A 23182-nucleotide genomic window follows, 5' to 3' on the forward strand; every position below is an offset into this window, starting at 1 on the left:
GCTGAGGGACCCAAAGAGCATCAAAGCCGATCGCTCTAAAACTCGGCTTGTTTCAACTAAATGAGGTATCCAAGGAAAGGTGAGCTAGCCAGGTTTGCTTAAACACTTCCTTTTAACATCCACATGTGCCCTAGGACCCGATGAGTTCCCCGATGCACTGGAGATGTGGGGTGCTCTGAAGAAACAGGGCCCTGGAAATGCTTTGTTGGCTGGAGATAAAAGGGAAAGGGTAGCATTGTAAGATATTAGAGATGTAAGGACCAATGGTCCTTCTAAAGGAAAGTGAGGGAACTAGTCTTTTGGCAAAAGCTCATTGGAGGTGGCAGATTGGAACAGGGTCTGTGGTGAAGAGGGAATGGAAGGAGATTCCTATTTGCCTTGGTTTCTGGACAATATGAAGTTCTGAAGTGGCCTGGTTTGGGGCAGTTCCTCTTGGAGAAATCAATAAATTAATTAGCAGTTACCTGTTATTTGCTTCAGTTGTGCAAGGATTTTCCAGATAATACAGACAAATAGATTAGCCAGACTTTGGCCTTGTCCACAGGGAGTTTGGAATATAGCAAGAGAAAGATAACTTACGCACATAACCCTAGTCATAAGGGTTATAGAGTCATTCACGCGTTTGGCAGGTGTTTAGTTTACTGAACACATGTCTGATGTGGGGGAGTGGGGACATGTGAACAAGAGAGACAGGGTCCCTGCTCTCATCCATCTTAACATTCTAGTGGGAGCAACAGGCACTTAACAAGTAAATGAGAGAAATGAACATGCTAATTTCAGGTGATGGTAAATGCTATCAAGAAAATAAAAACAGCATGGTCTGATAGAGAATTATAACCAGTGGTGACTTTTGGAGAAGGTTCTCATTTGAAATGACATTTGATCTGAGACCTGAATGAGGCAATGGGGAGCCTGTGGGAATTCAGGGATGGAGAGGTTGTGGCTAGCTGGAGGGATGCAAGGAGGACTTTGAGGAGGTGATAACATTAGATTTGAGCATTTAAGATTAAGTAGGATTTGGAAATGTGGAGCTAGAAAAAAATTACAGATGGAAAGAAGGGTGCAAACAAAGTTGTGGAGGCTGGAAAGTAAAGTTTTGCTGCTGCCTATATGGAAGAGAGTTGTGAGAGAGGAGTTTGGAATAGCAAAATCGTAGACTTAGGTAATGTTAGGTCTTCTAAGGAACTCAGAAAACGTTGAGCAGATGAGCTCTTTAGTTTTATGGATGGAGAAACCAAGTGACTTCAGGATCACTATGCAGTGAAGCTGCTTTTGTAACTTAGGGTGTTCCGATTTATGAATTTCATTAATCTCCATGTATTTGTTGAGGGCTCCTGTGTTTTAAGTTGTGAGATACAGTGGTATATAAGACAGGCACAGTCCTGCTCTTATGGAGCTCACATTCCAGCTTGGAGTAAAAAAATCCAACAAAAATTTTATTGTAATTTTGTTTAAGGCTGTGGAGGTAAAGAACAGGAGACAAACAGAGGTCTTGACTTAGTCTGGGGGTAATGTAAGTCACTGAGGAAGTGACGTGAAGTCTAAGGGGTGAGATGGTGCTACCTACATGAGGGCTGGGGTGCTGAGGGGCCAGCAGGTACAGAGGCTTGGGGATGAAGGGGATGATGGCAGCCTGGATGGAAGACCAGGTGGCAGGAGCAGAGAGAGCAAAGGGGAGCTTGACAAGACTGGAGAGAAAGGCAGAAGCCAGACCAAGTGGAGATCTGTAGGTTGGATTGAGAATTTTGACCTTTAGCCCAAGAGCTGTGAAATGGCGTAGTTCACTCCTATTTTCATGACATTATAGGCTTTTAGACTGGAGCCAGAATACAAATGGCCTTGAAGGGAGGCCAGGGCATTTTCAATTTGAGAAGCTTCCAAGATCAGGTGAGTGGATGGTTGAGTCAGATGAGGATCCTTCAAGTTCTGAAAGTCTGGGACACAGTAGTAGGCAGTGGGGACCCACAATGTGGGAAAGGGACTTCATAGCAAGATCAATCTGTAATGTTCAGAGTAGGTTGACTCACTTTGGGCATGAGAAATAGTGGGTAGCTAGGTGGGATCTGTTGGCATGGGTCAGAGCAGTGGTAATGAGAGCTTGTGGTATTGTAGAGGTGAAATGGACAAGTCTTCCTTGTAAATTGGTTTGCTCTTGGAAAGGTGGGGGATGGTGAGGGAAAGAAAACTAGATCCTATCTTGGGTGATAGATTGGACAATGATACCTTTAACAGACACAGGGACACAGGAGCAGGTGTTAGACATTTAATTGCACACATGCCGAGTTTGGGGTGCTCTCAGAGTACACACCTGGCAGTTGTTAAGTTTGGAGTCATTGACCTATGAGGGAGATTGCCAGGGAGCTCTCTCTGAGAGTCCACATGGAAAGCCCAGAGGATTGGAGAAGAGCTACTTGTTGCAGGGAACAGGTAGTCCTGACAATGGTTGTCTCAAATGGTGTCACAGATGAGTGAAGGGACTCCCCTGCTTATTGTGGACATTCCCTTTGAGGTGATTCTAGGTGATGTCAGTGCTGTTTCCTGGGTAGACAATTATGACTTTGGTCCTGATGATACCATTATATTTTGTGGGCTTCGGGATTTTGCATTTTTAAAAATGAAAGTAGGAGGAACTTATGACTCTGGTCTTTTAAAAAAACTCAATAGGCTGGGCATGGTGGCTCACACCTGTAATCCCAGCACTTTGGGAGGCTGAGGCAGGCGGATCATGAGGTCAGGAGATCAAGACCATCCTGGCTAACACGGTGAAACCCCGTCTCCACTAAAAATACAAAAAATTAGCCGGGCGTGGTGGCGGGTGTCTGTCGTCCCAGCTACTCTGGAGGCTGAGGCAGGAGAATGGCGTGAACCCAGGAGGCAGAGCTTGCAGTGAGGTGAGGTCGCACCATTGCACTCCAGCCTGGGCGACAGAGCGAGACTCCGTCTCAAAAAAACAAAAAAAAAACAATAAAATTTTAGTCAAGGCCGGGCACGGTGGCTCATGCCTGTAATCCCAGCACTTTGGAGGCTGAGGCGGGCGGATCAAGAGGTCAGTAGTTGAGATCAGCTTGGTCAACATAGTGAAATCTTGTCTCTACTGAAAATACAAAAAATTACCTGGGCGTGGTGGCGGGCACCTGTAATCCCAGCTACTCAGGAGGCTGAGGCAGGAGAATCACTTAAAACTGGGAAGCGGAGGTTGCAGAGAGCCGAGGTTGTGACATTGTACTCCAGACCGGGTGATGGTGTGAGACTCCATCTCAAAAAAAAAAAAAAAAAAATTTTAGTCGAAGTATTCTTTTGGGGGCAAGAGTGAAATGTTGGTTTTGATTACAGTGGTTTGTATTTTGATTTAACTTACAAACTTCTTTGTTATTAAAAGACATTAAATGAATACCTTTCTGATTTAGAATGGCATCAAGTTGGAGTGTTTTCTGAGGTTTTTAGTCCTGTAAATCCTGTGTTATAATTGCCGTTATAGGGTTTTTTCATTAATTGAAGGGAACATAGGCTAACAAGGAGTGGATTTCCCTAAGGTTATCACTGAATGCATACTATGTGCCACAGAGCATTTTCATGTACATTGTATTATTTAATCCTCAGGACAACTTTCAGGGTGTTATATAAAATTTAGATTATTGAATTATTGTCATTAGTAACATTTTTTCTAAATAAAAGATGACATATAGGTGTATGTATGTGTGTATGTGTATATATATATCATGTCATGTATATATATACAGATATATATATGTATGTGTATATATATTTATTTTTTTGGAGACAAGGGTCTCCCTTTGTTGCCCAGGATGGAATGCAGTGGCATGATTATGGCTCACTGCAGCCTCAACCTCCTGGGCTCAAGCAATCCTCCTCCGTCAGCCTCCCATGTAGCTGGGACCACAGGCACATGCTAACACACCCAGCTAACTTTTTTGTGTGTGTGTGGTAGTGAGGAGCTCTCACTTTGTTGCCCAGGTTGATCTCAAACTCCTGGGCTCAAGTGATCCTTCTGCCTCTGCCCTGCAAAGTGTCGGGATTATAGGTGTGAGCTACCACACCCAGCCACTACTATTATTACTGTATGTGCTGGGCACAAAACAGATGTCTGATAAATGCTTATTTCCTTTCTGTTTTTTCCTACAGAAGGTACATCCTAACATTATCAGGCTCAGTCCGATTCACCAGATTATTCTATTCAATTCTCCTAAACATTTTCTATAGCAGGAACTTAAAATAATTGAATGCACATTAAATTCAAAAATGAGCTTAATTTATCCTATGGGCATATTTATCTTTTGAAGAAAAATTACACTGGTGACATTACAAGTAGAAAAAAATGATCACTGAATTATGAAGATTCACATAAGAATGAATGAAAGTAGTACTGCCTTAGAAATCACACACCAAAGATTCTATAGGTATTTTTATTAAACTGACATCCTTTAACTTATCCTTTAAAATTAGTCATTTCTATGTCATCTTTTATTTAGAAAAAATGACATGTCATGTCATATCATGTCAACTGCCTATTAGTTATTTCTAATAGGCAGTTGATGTGATATATATATACACACACACACACACATACATATACACCTATGTATATGTCCGTTAGAGTGAAGTTATTCCCATTTCACAGATGAGTAAACTTGAATGTACTGAATAACTTGTCCAAGGTCACGGAAGTTGTGCACAATTGGGATTTGAACTCAGGGTTGTCTAATGCCCAAACCTGTGTTCTTTTTATTGTACCATTTGGCGTCTCATTTTTTTCTGAGTCCAATCACTCTTTATGGACGTTCTTTAAAGAACTGACCTAATTCCAACAAACACTTTGAGAAACAAAGGAAGGAAAATAGATTTTTACAGTAGGAAAGCTAACATTTTAAAATCTTAAATTCACTTGAATCTCTCTGGCTGCCGATCTGAGGACCTAAATGCCTTTTTAACTAGTGAAATGAAAATTCTTGCCTGGGTGCAGTGGCTCATGCCTGTAATCCCCGCACTTTGGGAGGCCGAGGCGGGTGGATAGCCTGAGGTCAGGAGTTCGAGACTAGCCTGACCAACATGGTGAAACCCCTGGTCTACTAAAAATTCAAAAAATTAGCCAGGCATGGTGGCGAGTGCCTGTAATCCCAGCTACTCAGGAGGCTGAGACAGGAGAATCGCTCAAATCCAGGAGGAGAGGTTGCAGTGAGGCGAGACTACGCCATTGCCCTCCAGCCTGGATAACAAAAGCAAAACTCTGTCTCAAAAGAAAGAAGGAAAATTCTCGAAAATAAAATGTGAAGAAGTAAAAAGTTAAAAAAATTTTTTTCTTATAGTAATTACTAAGTGATGTTAACCTCAAGCCCTAAATTTATGTTCACAAGTCCAATTTAGGCTCATCTGTTTTCCCCAGTACATTATAAGTTCCATGAGGGCAGGGGCCTGGAGCATAGTGAGCAGTAAATATCTGTTGAATAAAGGAATGAAATTCTGTAATTTACTTCTTATGACTTTTTAAAAAGTCATCTTTACCCACGTGCCTGCCATATATGTCTTCTGTCCTTATATTGCTCCTGAACTTCTCTGTCTTCCACTGTTTGGTGGGCATCTTTGCTGGGATGTTTTATTGTCACCTCATACTGAACCATGTGTAACACCAAACTTCTTATCCTCATTGAAAAAAATAGTCTTTTTCTTTGTACTTCCTTATTTGGTTTAGCTAAATCCAAATTTAGCTAATCAAAGGTCAAAACTTAGGAGTAATCTTTGGCTCTTTCTACCTGTTTGTTTTTTCTGCTCTTACACTGTATAAATTTGTTTCTTTTCATTTCTTCTGTTGCCATTCTAGTGCACCTAGTCCTTTACCTCATTGCTGACCTGCTTCTGTTGCACTTTAACTGTTCTCTTACACCTGCAGAGTCTGTTTCACACTTTGTCATATCAGTCTTCTAAAAACAGTGATAGACTGGATAAAGAAAATGTGGCACATAGACACCGTGGAATACTGTGCAGCCGTATAAAAGGGTGAGTTCATGTTCTTTGCAGGGACATGGATGAAGCTGGAAACCATCATTCTTAGCAAACTAACATAGGAACAGAAAACCAAACGCCTGTTCTCACTCATAAATGGGAGCAGGGAGGGGAATATCACACACTGGGGCTGTCGGTGGGTGGGGGACTAGGGGAGGGATAGCATTAGGAGAAATATCTAATGTAGAATATGGGTTGATGGGTACAGCAAACCACCTTGACATGTGTATACCTATGTAACAAATCTACACGTTCTGCACATGTATCCCAGAACTTAAAGTATAATAAAAAGCAAAAACGTGTCTCTTATTTTACTTCTTTTATTACCTCTAAAATGATCCTCAGCAGAAGGCTCCCATTCCCTTCACATCCCTTTTTTTTCTAACCAAATCTTTCCACTTCATGGTTTTTCTGTTGGCTAAATTCAGCACCTCCCTCCTCACTGCTCCCGCATTCTTTCTTTTCGTCTCTACTTACCAAGACCCATCTTCAGTTCTCTATAATCTATAGTAGTTAATTTTCTCAAATCATACCTTTTTTTTTTTTTTTTTTTTGAGAGACAAGGTCTTGTTCTGTCATCCAGGCTGGAGGGCAGTGCTCCTGGGCTCAAGTGGTCCTCCCGCCTCAGTGTGCCCAGCCAATTTTTAAATTTTTTGTAGAGATGAGGTCTCACTTTGTTGCCCAGGCCAGTCTAGAACTCCTGTCCCCAAAAGATCATCTCACCTTGACCTCCCAAAGTGCTGGGATTACAGGCATGAGCCACTGCACCTGACCCCTATTATCTTCTTTTGAAATAAGTCATCAGCTATTTTACTTCATAAATATCTGCTGAATATTATGTGTTAGGTACTGTGCTGTTCCTTGAGGATATGAAGGTGCGTAAGAATCAGGCCTTGCTTTCCCCTCAGAGAACTTATAACTATGAAGGGAAGACAGCTACGTGCACAGCAATTAGAACTTCATAATAAAAATACAGGCAGTATGTGTTGCTGGACTAAGATGTGATCGACTAACTCTTTTGGGGGTTCTGGTGGAAGACGTCACAGAAGAGAGGACATTTGGGTAGGTCTGAGAGGTTTAGTGTAAGTAGACCATCTTGGGGAGAAAGGCATTCCAGAAGGAATGAAGAGCTGATCTGCAAAGGCAAAGAATTATGGATTATTGTACTTAGTGTATTAATTTCCTAGGGCTGTTACAGTGAAGTACCACAAACTCATGGCATAAAACAACAGAAATTTATTCTCTCATAGTTCTGGGGGCTAGAAGCCTGAAATCAAGGTACTGGCAGGGCCACGATCTCTCTGAAGACTCTGAGGGAGGACCTGTTTCATGCTTTTCTCTTCGCTTCTGGAGTTGCCAGCAGTCCTTGGCATTTTGGCTTGTAGATGCATCACTTCGGTCTCTGCCTCCGTCCTTTCAATCTCACGTGCTACTCTCCCTCCCTTTGTGTCTCTATCTTTTCTCTTAAGAGTACCAGTCATATTGGATGTACGAGTATGATGTCATCGTAACCTTGTTGCATCTGCCAACGCCCTGTTTCCAAATAAGGTCACATTCACAGGGACCCAGGGTTAGGACTTTGACATATCTTTTTGGGGAACACAGTCCAACCCACAGCATGTGGAGAATGGAATGTGGATGCGTGTTGTTGGAACATAACTTGTGAGGGGTGTAATGGAAGGAAGGGGGTGAGATTGTAAGGTTGTAATGGACTCCCTTCCTGACAATCTGCAGCTTCACGTGCATGCTTGACCTAGGATAAGCCCTCAGGGCATTCCAGTTTCTGGCCGTGCTGATTGTTTGGAAATGGGCTTATGATTGATTTTAATGGACTCAATCAGAGTGAATCTCAGGACTTTTGTCGGAGATCCCTTTCCTCTATGGGCATTTAGAAGGACGTGTGTTGCCTTCTTTTCTGTGTGGCGAGGCCATAATGCCTAGAACTGTTAGAGTTAGCATTGCTGTTGTAAGGAATTCACCTCAGGTCAGAGCAACTCCCAGAAGATGGAGGATGACAGAGAAGTGGAGCCGGAGACCTGATAACTTTCTGAATCTCTGCATCAAAACTTGCCTGAAGGTGTAATTTTTGGTTTGTGAAGTACTGCAGTCCGTGTTTTTCTTAAGCCGGTTAGAGTTGGATTTCCTGCCACTTACAGTAGAACAATTCCTAACATACAGAGGGAGGGAGGGAGGGTCAGCTGACTAGGGTTAGTCAGTTAGGGCTTCTGTAACAAATTACCATAGACTTTATCTCTGTGAAAGGTTCCCAAGATGGGCAGATGCTTTTTATTTACCACAGTATAGAGGACAGGTATGTACATAGGATAAAAAAGAGTATGTTTATGATCAAAACAGTTTTGACCATGTAAATGTGATTAAGTGATTTAATATATTTGTAGGATATTTTTATCTTAAGAAATACAGAAGTGGGTACCTAGTGTTATGACTGAACAGAAATCTTACACTGGGTTTTCTGTTTAACACAATCATATTTCCAAAACTGAAATGAAACTGTAGTTGTACTTTTTGAAATACTTGTGTCTGGAAATTGATTGGCCATTAACTTACTATGAAACTTGTTTCCCACTTAAATAATACTGTACTATTTTCTGTGAATTCACACATGCATTTTGGCAAGTGACTTCCATCTATATATTATATACTATTCTCATCTTTCATTTCATTACTTTGTTCCATCCATTTTCCCTTTCTATACTTTCAAACTGGTCTGTTATTATTAACGTGACTTCCTTCTTATGATGGCTTTCTTATATTTGTCTTGCTTGTTTTCCACTTTTCATTTTCTTTATGTCATATCTCTTTAACTGCTTTTCTTTTATCACTGAGACCATGGTTTGATATCATCCTTTCAATTAAAACATTAAAAAAATTTTTTTTTCTTTTTCTGCTAGTAGATTGATCTTTGAGTATTTGAGATAGGGTCTTACCCTGTCACGCATGCTGAAGTGCAGTGGTGCAATCACTGCTCACTGCAGCCTCAACCACCTTGAGCCTCTGGGCTCAAGTGATCCTTCCACCTCAGCCTCTGAGTAGCTAGAACTACAGGTGCGCACCACCATGCCTGGCTAATTTTTTAATTTTGTAGAGACGAGGTCTCACTATGTCACCCAGGCTGATCTCGAACTCCTGGACTCAAGCAATCCTCTCATCTTACCCTGCCAAAGTACTGGGATTACAGATGAGAGCCACCATGCTTGGACCCTTTAAATTTTTAATTCTTAAGTTTTCAGTTTTTCTGTTTACGTTTTGGGTGGACTTCAGTTCTAGCTATTTATTTACATGTTTACCTATTTAGAATTTTCTGGTTTTCACTTAGAGAAGTTAATTTTAGTAATGGGTGAATTTCCTTTTTTTTTTTTTTTTTTTATAGAATTTGACATTAAAAGTTATAATTATTAAATGAATGAATTTTCCAATTAATTTCTCTTGGTCGTTTTTGTATTCGAATAATTTTTTGATTGGTTTACTAAGAAGCCAGTAAACATTAGGGGCTGGAATTCTGTCAGCTGCTGTTAAGAGTCACATAAGTAACCTCCCTTGACCTGTGTTTTCTCAATTTTTGAATTCACAGATTCTTTCACAAAAATGTATAATCTTATGGATTCTCATAGGAATTAAAAAATAATCCTTTAAAAAAGTATCCTGTTTTTAAGATAATTTTAAATAAAGTAAAAATAGTTTGTTAATAAAGATTGTAAGGTATATTTTAAATATAATTTATAATGATATTCAAAGGAAAATTTGACCTTAACTCTATTTAAAACATGGTGCATATGTTGTTTTATGTGCTTTAATTATGTAAGGAAAAGCATGAGTTGTAGACCAAAAAAAGACATTAAATTTTGGTATAAAATGTGTATTAAAATAGAGATTGAATTTAACTGTGTTTTGTGCTATTAAAAATAGTTTACCTGTCCTAATGTTTTATATTCATAAATTTAGGCTTTCACAATTACTTTTTAGAATTTTTTTGCATGTTTTGATTCTAAATGATAAAATGATAGCGATTTTCAGCTATTTGTAAGCATTTCTCTACAAATATCACACTTCCTGTTTGGATAGTTTTTCTCTAAATTGAATGAAAAGGCCAACCTGGCTATAATTGCCACTCAGTTTTCCCTTTTGAACACTTGTTTTTGAAGTACTGAAGATATCTTGTCAAGGATTTTGATCAGAAGGTTTGGCAAAGATGATCTTGAGATCTGCAGAATTAGGTTCATTTTATGCCTTCTCATAACTTACACATAAATATCATTGTGTCTTATGCTTCTCTTTTGATAGATGCCATGACTGTCTTTTAATGGGAGCAGTATTTGACCAACTCTTTGAGAAACACTGACCAATACTGACAAAATGTATAACTCATTTCTTTAAAGTGATAATATGTTTAGTGCTGGTTCAGTCTCTGAACTAACTATAGCTTCCTATTAATATGAACTATTCGAAGCCTATGGAAGAGATACAAGGAATATCTCTTTGTACTTGCAACCTAGTTTTTCTGAATTTTCTTCATATTAATGTTATTCTAAGTAACAAAATGTTACAGATACTGACCAGGGTCCCCATGTTACCACCCCTTCTTAATCCTGTTCACCATACCCTTTCCCCAGAGGTAACTAGTATGGTGAAGTTGATGTTTATTATTTCTCTTGCATGTTTCTACTCTTATTACAGATATGAGAGAGAAAGTACAGAGAGATATTTCTGCAAACAATAATCTTGTTCCCAAAAACATGTAGCATTTTTTAATCTTGAGATGAGATATGCTGGAGATTTATCTGTTGATAAATATAGTTGTAGCAGATTCATAGTTAATATTAATTACAGAAGGATTCCAGTTTATTGACCCATTTTCCTGCTGATGGGCGTTTAGAATTTTTCAACTTTTGCTGTTACAAATAGTGCTACAATTACATTCTTTTTTTTTTTTTTTTTTTTTTTTGTGACAGGGTCTCACTCTATCACCCAGGCTGGAGTGCAGTGGTGCAGTCACCACACACTGCAACCCTGACCTTCGGGGCTTAGGTGATCCTCCTACCTCAGCCTCTGGAATAGCTGAGACTACATACATGTGCCACCGCACCCAGCTCATTTTTTGTGTTTTTAGTAGAGACCAGGCTTCACTGTGTTGCCCGGGCTGATCTTGAACTCCTGGCCTAAGCAATTTGCCTGCCTGGGGCTCTCAGAGTGTTGGGATTATAGGTGTGAGCCACCATGCCCAGCCCAATTAACATTCTTTACCTATCTCTTTATGCATATACATGTGTGATTTTTCTCTAGGGTGGTGATCTTCAGTCTTTTGAAACACCTCGAAAATAACTGAAATTCTTTTTACTTCCTTGCTTTTAGGTTGACCTGCAGTTGACACATTATTTTTTTAAAAAAATGAATTTAAAAAAAAAAAATTTTTTTTAAATAGAGTTGCAGAGATGCAGTTTCTGTATATTATAAATAGAGCTACTGAAAAAAAAACCATTATACAGTATTACTTTAAAAATATATTTTGAATAGAATCCAAATTCCATAGCAGTTTAATAACCATTCTCATTTTAAAAAATACATGAGGCCAGGCATTATGACTCACACCGTAATCCCAGTGCTTTGGGAGGCTGAGGTGAGAGGATTGCTTAAGCCCAGGAGTTTGAGAACAGTCTGAGCAACACAGTGAGACCCCATCTCTATAAAAAATTTTTAAAATTTGCAGGGCATGATAGCACATAACTGTAGTCTTAGCTACTTGGGAAGCTGAGGTGGGAGGGTCACTTGAGCCCAGCAGTTTGAGGCTGCAGTGAGCTAAGATCACACTACTACATTCTAGCCTGGATGACAGAGAGAGACCTTGTCTCTTTAAAAAGCCCCAAAAAACCAAAACCCATATGTAGTAAATGTTATAATTCTTTTCCTTTATGGCTTGTCCTTTTTGTGTTATATTTTAAAATTCCTGTACTAACCTTGTAAATATACTCTTTTATATTTCACTTCCTCAGAATTTAAAAATTTTGCTTTATTTCTTTCTGATCTTTTATGTACCTGTAACTTACTTCTGTGAATGATGTGTTATATATTGACCTAATTTAATTATCTTTATATGGTAAGCAGTTGTTGCAGTTCCATTTATAGAACAGTTTTGCCCCTGCTCCCCATTTGAATTGAATTGTGCTATGATCATTTAAAACTTCAGATTTGTCTTGATTGTTTTTAACTCTTGGCTCCTCTAATTTCAACAAAAATCCCTGTTGATATTTTGTTTGGAATTTCACTTGATGTTGAGATAAGCCTGGGGAAATCTGTCATCTTTATAATAGAGGGCTTTTCCATCCTTCGCATCCTTCTGGAAAGATGCTTTATATTTCCAGTTATTTAGGTCTCTTATATCTTTCAGTAAATTCTTATAGCTTTTTTCAAATGATCTGACACACTTTTATTAGATTTACTACTAGATAGAGAATTTTGTTATTACTAGAAACTAATTGATTACTATAGTACCTAGGAATGGATTTTAAAATTATTATTGCACTGAGTAATATTTAGCTCATGAGTATCAGTATTTATCTGGTCACTTCTCTGATGTCTAGTAAACTTATTCACCTGTCTGGATCTAGGCAGGAGGTTGACTGGGCTCAGCTGGTGGGGATGAGGGTGTCACAGCTGTCACATCTCTTTGTGTCAGAGGCTGGCTGAGCCTCACCGTCATGGTGGTGGCAGAAGTGCAAAGGCAGAATTGATTTCCTTGTATTTTGAATTTGTATATCTATGAATCCTTCCTAAGCTCTTGTAGTACTGGTAGTTTGTGTGTGGATTCTCCTGTTTCCCATGTTGATAGTCATGCTGCCAGTAAGTTGTGACAGTTTATTTCTAATCTGTATACACCTTCTTTCTTGTCTAATTAATGAGCTAGTTCATGTTGTTGAATATTATCATTGTAGGACATTGTTGAACGGTCTTGATCCTGACTTTAAAAGGAATCCTATGGAATAGTTCCCTGCACATAGAACGTGACCTGTGATCATACTGATTTTTGTCTTTCATCTGTTAATGTGGTAAATTACACTGATACACTTTTTAATTGTTAGACCATGTTTGTATTCCTGAGTTGAACCCATTTTGGCCATGATATGTTTTTTAATACAGATTTTTAGATTTGATTTGCCAATACTTTGAGTTTTTTTTTTTTTTTTTAGACAGAGTCTTGCCCTGTTGTCCAGGCTGGAGTGCAATGATGCGATCTTGGCTCACTGCAACCTCTGCCTCCCAGGTTCAAGTGATTCTCCTGCCTCAGCCTCCCAAGTAGCTGGATTACAGGCGCCCGCCACCGTGCCTGGGTAATTTTTGTGTTTTTAGTAGAGACAGGGTTTCACCATGTTGGTCAGGCTGGTCTGGAATTCGTGACCTCATGATCCCCCTGCCTCGGCCTCTCAAAGTGCTGGGATTACAGGCATGAGCCACTGCGCCTGGCCTGAATTTTTGAACTGTGCTTGTGAGCTTTTCTTTTGGCAAGCATATCAGATTTTGTCTATTGTTTTATTTTGTCTTTACCCTTGAATGCTCATATAGCTGGGGCTGGAATTTAAGATTGATCAGTGTTTTGTTTGAGCAATTTGAATATTTTTTTCAATGTCTTCTGATTTTTATTACTGGTATTTCAAAGTCAGCTGTCAGTCTAATTCATTCATAGGTAATTTTTTTTTCTTTCTTTCTTTTTTAGCTTCTTATTCTGGAAAATTTCAAATAAACAAAAATGGAAAGTATAACAAGTCTGATGTGTCTGTCACCAGCTTCAACATTTGCAGCTCATAGCCAGTCTTTTTCACTTTTACCACTGTCCCATTCCCATGCCCTCCCCTCCTTCCGCCAGCTAGCGTAGATTATTTTGAAGCATATCTCAGGTGCCATTTTGTTTCCTTTTCTTTTTTTCCTTTTTTTTTTTTTTGAGACAGAGTCTTGCTCTGTCACCCATGCTGGATTGCAGTGGTGTGATCTTGACTCACTGCAACCTCTGCTTTCCGGGTTCAAGCGATTCTGGTGCCTCACCTTCCTGAGTAGTTGGGGTTACAGTGTATGCCACCATGACCAGCCACTTTTTTATTTTTGGTAGATGTGGGGTTTCACTATGTTGGCCAGGCTGGTCTCGAACTCCTGGCCTCAAGTGATCTGTCCACCTTGGCCTTTGTGCTGGGATTACAGATGTGAGCCACCATACCCAACCATTCTGGTTTTTTATACGTGCTCTTGCTTTTACTCATAGTCTATCTCTCTGTTATTTTTTTTTTCCCTTCGGTTGATTGTATTAATGTAGTATTACTATGATGTGCCCAAATGTGGATTTATTTTTGTTTTGCTCAGTGTATGTGCATTCTTTATCTGAGGATTCAAGTGTGTCATCATTTCTGGAAAATTCTCAGGTATTATCTTTTTAAAGCTTCCTTTACATTTTGTTATTTTCTCTTAGTATGACTTTTAGACATGTATTGCGTATTCTTTTTCTCTTTACTTTCTACTTCTCATAATTTTTATCTCTTTATTTCCCTCTGTTGCATTTAGAATAATTTCCTCAGATCTGTTCTCTAATTCACAAATTCTCACTTTAACTGTGTCTAATTTGCAGTGTAACTTGTTAAATTTTCATTTTCAGTGATTATATTTTTAATTTAATTTCTAGAGGTTTTACCTTTTATTAATAAAACTGGTCACTTATTTTCATAGTGTTATTTTTTTTTGATACTTTTGATCCTATTGTGCCTTTAAGCAATTTAAATTAATTAATTAATTAATCTTTTGAGACCAAGTCTTGTTGTTGCCCAGGCTGGAGTGCAGTGGTGTGATCTCGGCTCATTGCAACCTTTGCCTCCCAGATTTAAGCAGTTCTCTACCTCAGCCTCCCGAGTAGCTGGGATTACAGGTGCGTACCACCACACCCAGCTAATTTTTGTATTTTTAGTAGAGACAGGGTTTCACCGTCTTGGCCAGGCTGGTCTTGAACTCCTGATCTTGTCATCCACCCATGTCGGCCTCCAAAATTAAATTTATTTTGTGTTCTTTATTGGATTGTTCTAGTAACTGAACTTTATAGGGTCTAATCCTATTGTTAATTTGCTGATTTTTGTTCATGGTGCATTGCTTCAATTTTGTTGAAAATTTGAGTTTCTCTTCAGTGAGACTTTATCAATAGACAGATGTCTCTAGAGAGAGTTTGTAATTATTTTTACTAGATATCTTTGGGGATATTCTGACCTGGGTTACTTTCTATGTTAATTTTATTTTCTTATGGGTAGCTAGAACCCAAGTGAGGGTAGTATATATTAGAACTGAAATGGGTGTGGGACTCATTATGAAGTAATTGGGAGGGATTTTCCCCTGCCTTGATCCATGCTGAAACTGCTTTCTTGTTGCTTTTCTGTGCCTAAGAGCTAGGTTTGGTTTTTAAAAGCTCTTTAAGGGTTCCACCCTTCTTGAAGGGCTCTCGGTTCCAGCTCCCTGCCTTACATTGACCTAGGCCTCAGTGTTTTCCTTTGGAGCATTTAGATCCAGATTCTTTTATAGAGAGTGATGTGCTCTTGGATCATGGAGATTGACAGCCTCTTACAGGACACTATGGAGTTGGCTAACATGTTCCCTGCTCTGATTTTCAGGTCTCTATTTTTGGCCTTTAGTGATTTCTCTTACTTTTTTTCAGGTTCAGCTGGCAGTTAAAATGATGTTATATTGCAGATTGCATTTACTTCTTGATTTTAACGTAGTGAAATGTATTGATTTTTTTCCCTTTGGAGAATGCTTTTTGTGTCTTGTTGAAATCTTTCCCTATTCCAAGATTGTGAAGATACTCTTCTATATTGTCTTCTGGACATTTCATTGTTTTGTCTTTCACACTTAAATCTACAGTCCACCTGGAGAAAGAGGGGTGTGTGTGTGTGTGGTGTGAGGTTAGAGTCACATTTATTTGCTTTATGCATATTCAGATTCACATTTATTAGAGTCAGATTTATTTGCTTTATGCATATCCAGTCCCATTTTTTGAGAAGACCTTTCTTTTCCCAGTGCTCCATGGTGCTGTCTCTGTTATCAATCAGGTGTTTATGTATATATGATCTGTTTCTGGACTTTCTATTCTATTCCTTTGGTCCGTTTGTCTATCCTTATGCCAGTAATACTGCACTGTCTTAATTAGTATAGATTTATGTCAAGTCTCCTTAACTTATTCTTCTTGTTCTTTTCCAAGTTTGTTTTGGCTATTCTTGGTCCTTGGCATTTCCATATAGATTTTAGAGTCACCTTGTTCATTTTTGACAAGAAGAATATCTTGAGAATATGATTAGGTTGGTACTGAACCTATAACTCAGTTTTAAGTGAATTGACAGCTTTTATAATATTGAGTCTTCTGAACCCCAAACATGGTATATACCTTTATTTATTTAAATCTTTTCTAATTTGCCTTAATGCTTTATAATTTTCTGTGCAGAGGTTTTATATATCTCTTTCCAAGATATTTGATTTTTTTTTTTTTTTTGAGACGAAGTCTTGGTCTGTTGCCCAGGCTGGAGTTCAGTGGCGTGATCTTGGCTCACTGCAACCTCCGCCTCCTAGGTTCAAGCAATTCTCCTGCCTCAGCCTCCCAGGTAGCTGGGATTACAGGTGTGTGCTACCATGCTAGGCTAATTTTTGTATTTTTAGTAGAGATGAGGTTTCACCATGTTGGCCAGGTTGATCTCGAACTCCTGACCTCAAGTGATCTGCTTGCCTCGGCCTCCCAAAGTGCTGGCATTACAGGTGTGAACCACAGATATTTGATGTTTTTTATACTTTAGTAAATTGTATCTTTAAATTTTTTTTTTTTTAACAAGATCTGGTTTATTTCTGGCAGAATCTTTTAAAATATAAAACACATCTCAACCCTGCAGTCTGCCAGCATGCCTTGTTTCTACAGCATGCATGCTAGACCATGAGATTATGTAACAAAGGGTCTTTAAGAGGATTTGTTTGGGAGAAAAAGAAAAAGCAGATCTCGGGGGAAGCCTGGGCTAGCCCAAAAGCTGAGCTACATCCCTGAACACTAGAGCAGTCCTTGTCTTTTCAGATCCTCATATGTCTTCTTATTCACAACATTCCCACTTGAGTCTTCATATTCTTCCTCAGTGTCAGGCTGCCATCATTCTGAAGCCTTCTGCAGTTTGAGTTTGGCCCACAAGGAGACAGCATCTTCAATCTGTGTCACATTAGCAAAGTGAGCAGTGCTCGGGATGCCCAAACACCTCATGCCACGAGCATGATGCCATTCAGCAAAGTGTTGCTGGAAGGCTTTGGGCCCTTGGTAGGTGTAGTTTCCACAAACCTCACAGTTATGGTTCATATTTAGGCCATGAAACTTATACAGCCAGTAGGGAATGGGTTTGCCATCCCAGCCAAGTGGCAGGTTTTTGGGGTTGTAAATGATCTCGTTCTTTTCGTCTTCACCCTCACTCTCACTGATCTGCTCTTCTTCCTCTTCTTGCTCTTCTCCTGTCCTTGCTTGCTTGCGCTGTACATTTTCATGAGTGAGATGTCACTGTTCCCCATGAGTCAGAGTATACATAGATCCGGGCTTCTAGAAAAGCGGTGTCTTTGTTCCTCTCAGTGTCTCGGTTGGTGCTCTTTGACTTGGGATTTTTGGCAGACAAAGAGTTATCAGGTGACTCCAGGGACTTTCCTTTGGTACTGAATAGTCTCTGGACTCGCTGTTCTAGGGTCCCGCCACATTTCAAGCCTAAAGCTAAGAGAGCAGATTTCAATCTGTCCAAACCCAGGGAGGCCAACTCTTCCCTGGAGGAGAATGTGGAGAGGTCAAGATGGGCTCCAGCATGGGTCAGAGCACCGCTTGTCTCTTTCGGCCATCCAGGAAAGGTCCCATTCTCCCATTTCTTCTCAGACTCAGCCTGAATCTTCCCAAAAAGTTCATTCTGGTCTTGGAGAGGCTTCACTCTATCTGTGTAATCCTGAAGGTACTCAAGCAGCATCTCTAGGTATGTCTTACACTCTGCATTCTTCCTTTCTTTTTTTTTTTTTTTTTTTTTTTTGGAGACAGAGTCTGGCTCTGTCGCCCAGGGTGGAGTGCAGTGGCCGGATCTCAGCTCACTGCAAGCTCCGCCTCCCGGGTTTACGCCATTCTCCTGCCTCAGCCTCCCGAGTAGCTGGGACTACAGGTGCCGCCACCACGCCCGGCTAGTTTTTTGTATTTTTTAGTAGAGACGGGGTTTCACCGTGTTAGCCAGGATGGTCTCGATCTCCTGACCTCGTGATCCGCCCGTCTCGGCCTCCCAAAGTGCTGGGATTACAGGCTTGAGCCACCGCGCCCGGCCTCTTCCTTTCTTTAGGAATGTCAAATAATTGGTCAAAGATGGACGGGTATGTGATTTAATCCATCTTCTCAGATGCCTTCAGGTTAATGTACTTGAGGTAACAGTCATGGAGATCGAGGTAACGACCACATCCCTCTTCATCTGTGAACTCCACCAAGTTTTGTGCCTCTTCACTTGGATTCTCTCAAAGTCTTCAGGAGCTCCTCAAATTCCACTGACATTAGCACACAGATCTCATTTGGGGGCTTCCAGTGGAATTCCTTTATTTGCTTGAGTCTATTATAGAATTCAGCAAACTCATTGGGTCCTGAAATGGCATTGAGCGCCTCCTCTAGTAATCCATCTTTATCATCATACAAATCCCTCGAGTTCCCACTGACCTCCATATACCTGTCTTGTATGACCTGAGTGCGGTGATCAGAATTGATCTGGTCCCGGAGCGTGGACTTCTTAGTCAGCATCTCTTTGGCCATGACGTCCATGAGCCTTTCCTTCTCATGATAGCGCTGCTGCTGCACCAGTATTGTCTCCATCTTCTCTTAGCCGCAGCCTCTCTTAAAATTTTTATAATTAGTTGTTTGCTGCTGGTTAAAGGAAATGCAATGGACTTTTTGCACCTTTCCTGAAGTATTTTATTTATTCTAATAATTATCTGTAGATTATTAGCTCTCTGGGGGGAAAAGAAACAACCCTTCTTTTATCTCCCATGACTTCTCCAAATGTGGCCTCATTTCTATGTTTCATTTTACAACAAAACTCCTGCAAATGAAATTGTTCTCTTGTCCTACTTCCTCACTTCCAATTTTCTATGTAACTTGTGACTGTCAGAGATCATAGGAGCAGCAGTGTCCATAGCTTGTCAAATCCAGTGGTTAATTCTCTGGCCTTGTCTTACAAGACTTCATAACATTTCACTGCTTCCTTTTTGCAAACTTGCTTCTGGATTTCTGGGACTCCGTGCTCTGTTTCTTTTTTGCCATGCTTGACTGACTGCTCATTTGCAGACTTTGTCTTCTTCTGGCTTGTAAAAGTCAGAGTTCTTCTGGGCACTTGCTGTGCATCTGCACTCAATCGTCTTCTGTATATGTACCTGAAACTCAGATGTTCTTCTCAGTCTGGGGACTTCGAATACTGTAACACTGAACTTTTAATTTTTACTCCAAGCCTGTTTGACCCTCAGTTTTCTTAGCACTTGTATGAGACCACGCAGGCTAGAAACCTGGGTGTTTTCTTTATTCCCATTTACTCACTTGCAAACTGTTGTGAAATCTTGTCTGTTCAGTCCCCAAAACTTTAAGTATCTGCTGGCATTCTTTTTTCTTCATTTATGGGTAGAAGCAAGATTGTGTAGGTCTTTGTAGTCTTAAATAACCATAAAAAATTTCTGGAAAGTGTAAGGTTGAATGTAAATGAAAGGTATCAGATGACTAAGAGGAGTGCAGTTAAATATCAGGATCCTTAAACTTCTTTTCTTTATCTTTGCCCATTGCCTTTTCTTTTCTTTCATTGCTATATATTTACATGGACTCTTTCAAAGAGATTATAGTTACAGAGACCTGATAGCCAACAGGTTGAATGTAACCCTTATTTATGCTTATTTTTGCCTAATATTCAGGGCCCTGTGAGAGATTCTGGTTGTTGAATATACAAGAACGGTTGAAAGCATATTCTAGATAGGGGAATGTGTGTGTGTGTGTGTGTGCGTGCGCGTGTTCTCCGGGAAGGAGGGGGAATACGGTAGGAGCAAAAGCACAGGAGAGGTAAGAGTGGGCACCAAGTGTCTGGGGGACCATGAGAATTGGCTTGGCAGGTGAGAGGAGAAGGATGGACATTCTTAATAGTTAAAATGTCAGAAACAGGAGGAGTTCAGACTTCATTCTACAGTCTGTACAGAGTTATTCTAAATATTGACAAGGGTAGTGACATGGTGACATTGGTGCTTTAGGAATGTTGTTCTGCTGTAAGGTGCTTAGTAGACTTTGTGGGCTGGTCTCAGAAGCTGCTGAAGGTAGCCAGAGGTGTTGGCAATAAGATTACCATGAATTATTTTTGAGCTTGGGGTAGAGTGGGAATGGAGATGAAGGAATGCATCTAAGGAAGTCTTTGATGGCAGTTATATCATAAATTGTTCATACATGTGATGAATGGGATATCAAGCACAGGAAGAAACTAACGAAACTCACATCAACGTTTTGAGCATTGGAGAATGGGGCTGTTTTATCATTTCAGGTGGACTGTAGCTGAATGGGAAGAGATAATTCTGCCATAAGATCAGGATTGAGTTTTGTTGGTTCTGGAACTCAGTTTTTGCTGTTGTTCTGTCCAGGGAGAGAGAGAGAAAGAGAGAGATGCGCGCGCGCGCGCACGCGCACACACACACAAATGACTAATATATAAAAATACATATGTATAGTGGGTATATATGTTTATTTATAATTATATAAAATATAAAGTATATATTATATAATTATCTATAATTATATAAAATGTATAATTATATGTGTATTATAAATAATATATAATTTAATATATATAATAAATATATATACATATGTAGGTATGTTTGTGTGTGTGTGTGTGTGTGTGTGTGTGTGTGTATGTATATAATTAAAAGAAACTTTTTTTTAGAGACAGAGTCTCACTCTGCCACCAGGCCGGAGTGCAGTGGCATTATCATAGCTCACTGCAGGCTTGACTTCCTGAACTCAGGCCACCCTTCCACCTCAGCCTCCTGAGTAGCTAGGACTGCAGGTGTGTGCCATACCACACCTGGCTATTTTTTTTTTTTTGGTAGAGATGGGGTCTCATGATGTTGCCTAGGCTAGTTTTGAACTATTAGGCTCAAGCGATCCATCTGCCTTGGCCTCCCATAGTGTTTGGGATTATAGGCATGAGTCACTGTGGCCAATCTATTTTTTTTTTTTTTGTAGAGATAGGGTCTTGCTGTGTTGTCTAGGCTGGTCTCAAGCTCCTGGCCTCAAGTGATCCTCCCAGCTCAGCCTCCCAAAGTGCTGGGATTACAGGCATGAACCAGTCTGGCTAGCCTGAGTTTTTATTTCTGTTTTAAAAAAACATGAACAACCTCTATATAGCTGCTATAAACCATTGAACTTTCTTTGTTCTTGAACTGAACTAGGCATCCACACAGCACCTGTTCATGTGAGGGAATAGAGTCAGTGTTCAGAAGACTTTGAAAGAAAGGTCCACCTGTAGTTCTTGGCCGGGCGCGGTGACTCAAGCCTGTAATCCCAGCACTTTGGGAGGCCGAGATGGGTGGATCACGAGATCAGGAGATCGAGACCATCCTGGCTAACACGGTGAAACCCCATCTCTACTAAAAAATACAAAAAAACTAGCCAGGCGAGGTGGCGGGCGCCTGTAGTCCCAGCTACTCGGGAGGCTGAGGCAGGAGAATGGCGTAAACCCGGGAGGCGGAGCTTGCAGTGAGCTGAGATCCGGCCACTGCACCCCAGCCTGGGCAACAGAGCAAGACTCCGTCTCAAAAAAAAAAAAGAAAAAAAAAAAAGAAAGACAGAAAGGTCCACCTGCAGTTCTCTAGCTTCTGAAATGTTTTTTTTTTTTTTTTTTTCCCCATACTGTGATGGATACACATGAGATTGTTCTGGACTTCCTTTATAGTAAATTTTGCTCTTAATAAGAGCTTGAACATTTTTGTTGTTGCAAAACTGTGTTAGAGTTGATGCTGTTATTTATTAGGCAACAAATGTTACATGAATATCTAGGATGTTTTAGGCACTGGCGAAAAAGAGGTGAATGAGATATGTTCTTGAGAAAATCTTGGCAGTGTCGTGGGCAGAGATTATTCTCTATAACAGTAATAATCAAACCACATGATGCGTTTACAACGGAGAAGGCATTAATCAGCTCAGCACAGAAAACTTGGGGCACAGGTTCCCAGAGTTCCAAGGGACATTTGAAGCGAGATCTGAAAGGTTGGTTAGGAGAAAATAAGTTATTCTAGACAGAGAAGTCAGGCTGTGCCAAGCCACAAAGACTTAATGCAGGTGAGTTGAGGAAGAAATACTAGTCAATATTGCCACAATATGGTCTGCTCAGTCTGGGGAGCAGTGGCTAGTGATGGAGCAGGCTGGGTAAGTTGGGGTTGGATTGTCACAGACCTTGCATGTTGTGCTAAGGCATGCAAAGGTTTCCAGGCAGGTTTTGACCTGATCAGATTGCCCTTTATAACATTATAAAGAAGATGACAAGTGGCTCTGCCAAGAACTGTCCAGACTGGGGAACTGGGCTGAGCCACAGTTAAGAGACTGTTGCAGTAGACTAGACAGGGAGGAGGAGAATTCAAATGAGAGCATTGGCGTTGGCAGTGGGATCAAAGAGGGAAAAAGATGAGATTGGTTTGTAGGCTGAATGAATGGAGGTGAAGGTGAAGAAAGAGTCAATAATTTTTTGGAAGATAGGGTAGATGACAAAGTTGTTTAAAGAAAACATAAAAGGAGGGGATTTAATGACTTAAGTTTTTGATATAAGGAATGTAAGTCTGAAACATGGGTCTAGCCTTGAGCTGGAAATACAGCTTGGGCAGTTAGCAACACAGAGGTGATAGATGAAGCCATGGATGCAGATGGAATTACCTGTAGGAGTATCTTGGAGACCTTGATCCAGCCAGGACAATTCCAGGGACAGCCCAGGATTTGAGCAAAGGACTGGTCCGTTGCTTTTAATGAATCTTTCAAGGTTCATGATTTATTATTATTTAAAAATATGAGGGAGCCATATTATTTTATGGTTGTTTTAATTATTGTGGATGGGTGTAGTAGAATGTCCTAAATATT

The 23182-nt window shown here is 40.1% G+C and overlaps 1 protein-coding gene and 1 pseudogene across 4 annotated transcripts in view; one reads left to right on the forward strand and one right to left on the reverse strand.

Moving 5' to 3' along the window:
* The window catches only part of ATRN (attractin), a 189946-nt gene that overhangs the window by 769 nt on the left and 165995 nt on the right, over window positions 1-23182 (forward strand). The gene's annotated exons all lie outside the window — the stretch shown is intronic.
* On the reverse strand, window positions 17006-19418 carry LOC103247379 (splicing factor 3A subunit 3-like; annotated as a pseudogene).

Source organism: Chlorocebus sabaeus, chromosome 2 (assembly GCF_047675955.1).
Source record: "Chlorocebus sabaeus isolate Y175 chromosome 2, mChlSab1.0.hap1, whole genome shotgun sequence".
Taxonomy (NCBI): domain Eukaryota; kingdom Metazoa; phylum Chordata; class Mammalia; order Primates; family Cercopithecidae; genus Chlorocebus; species Chlorocebus sabaeus.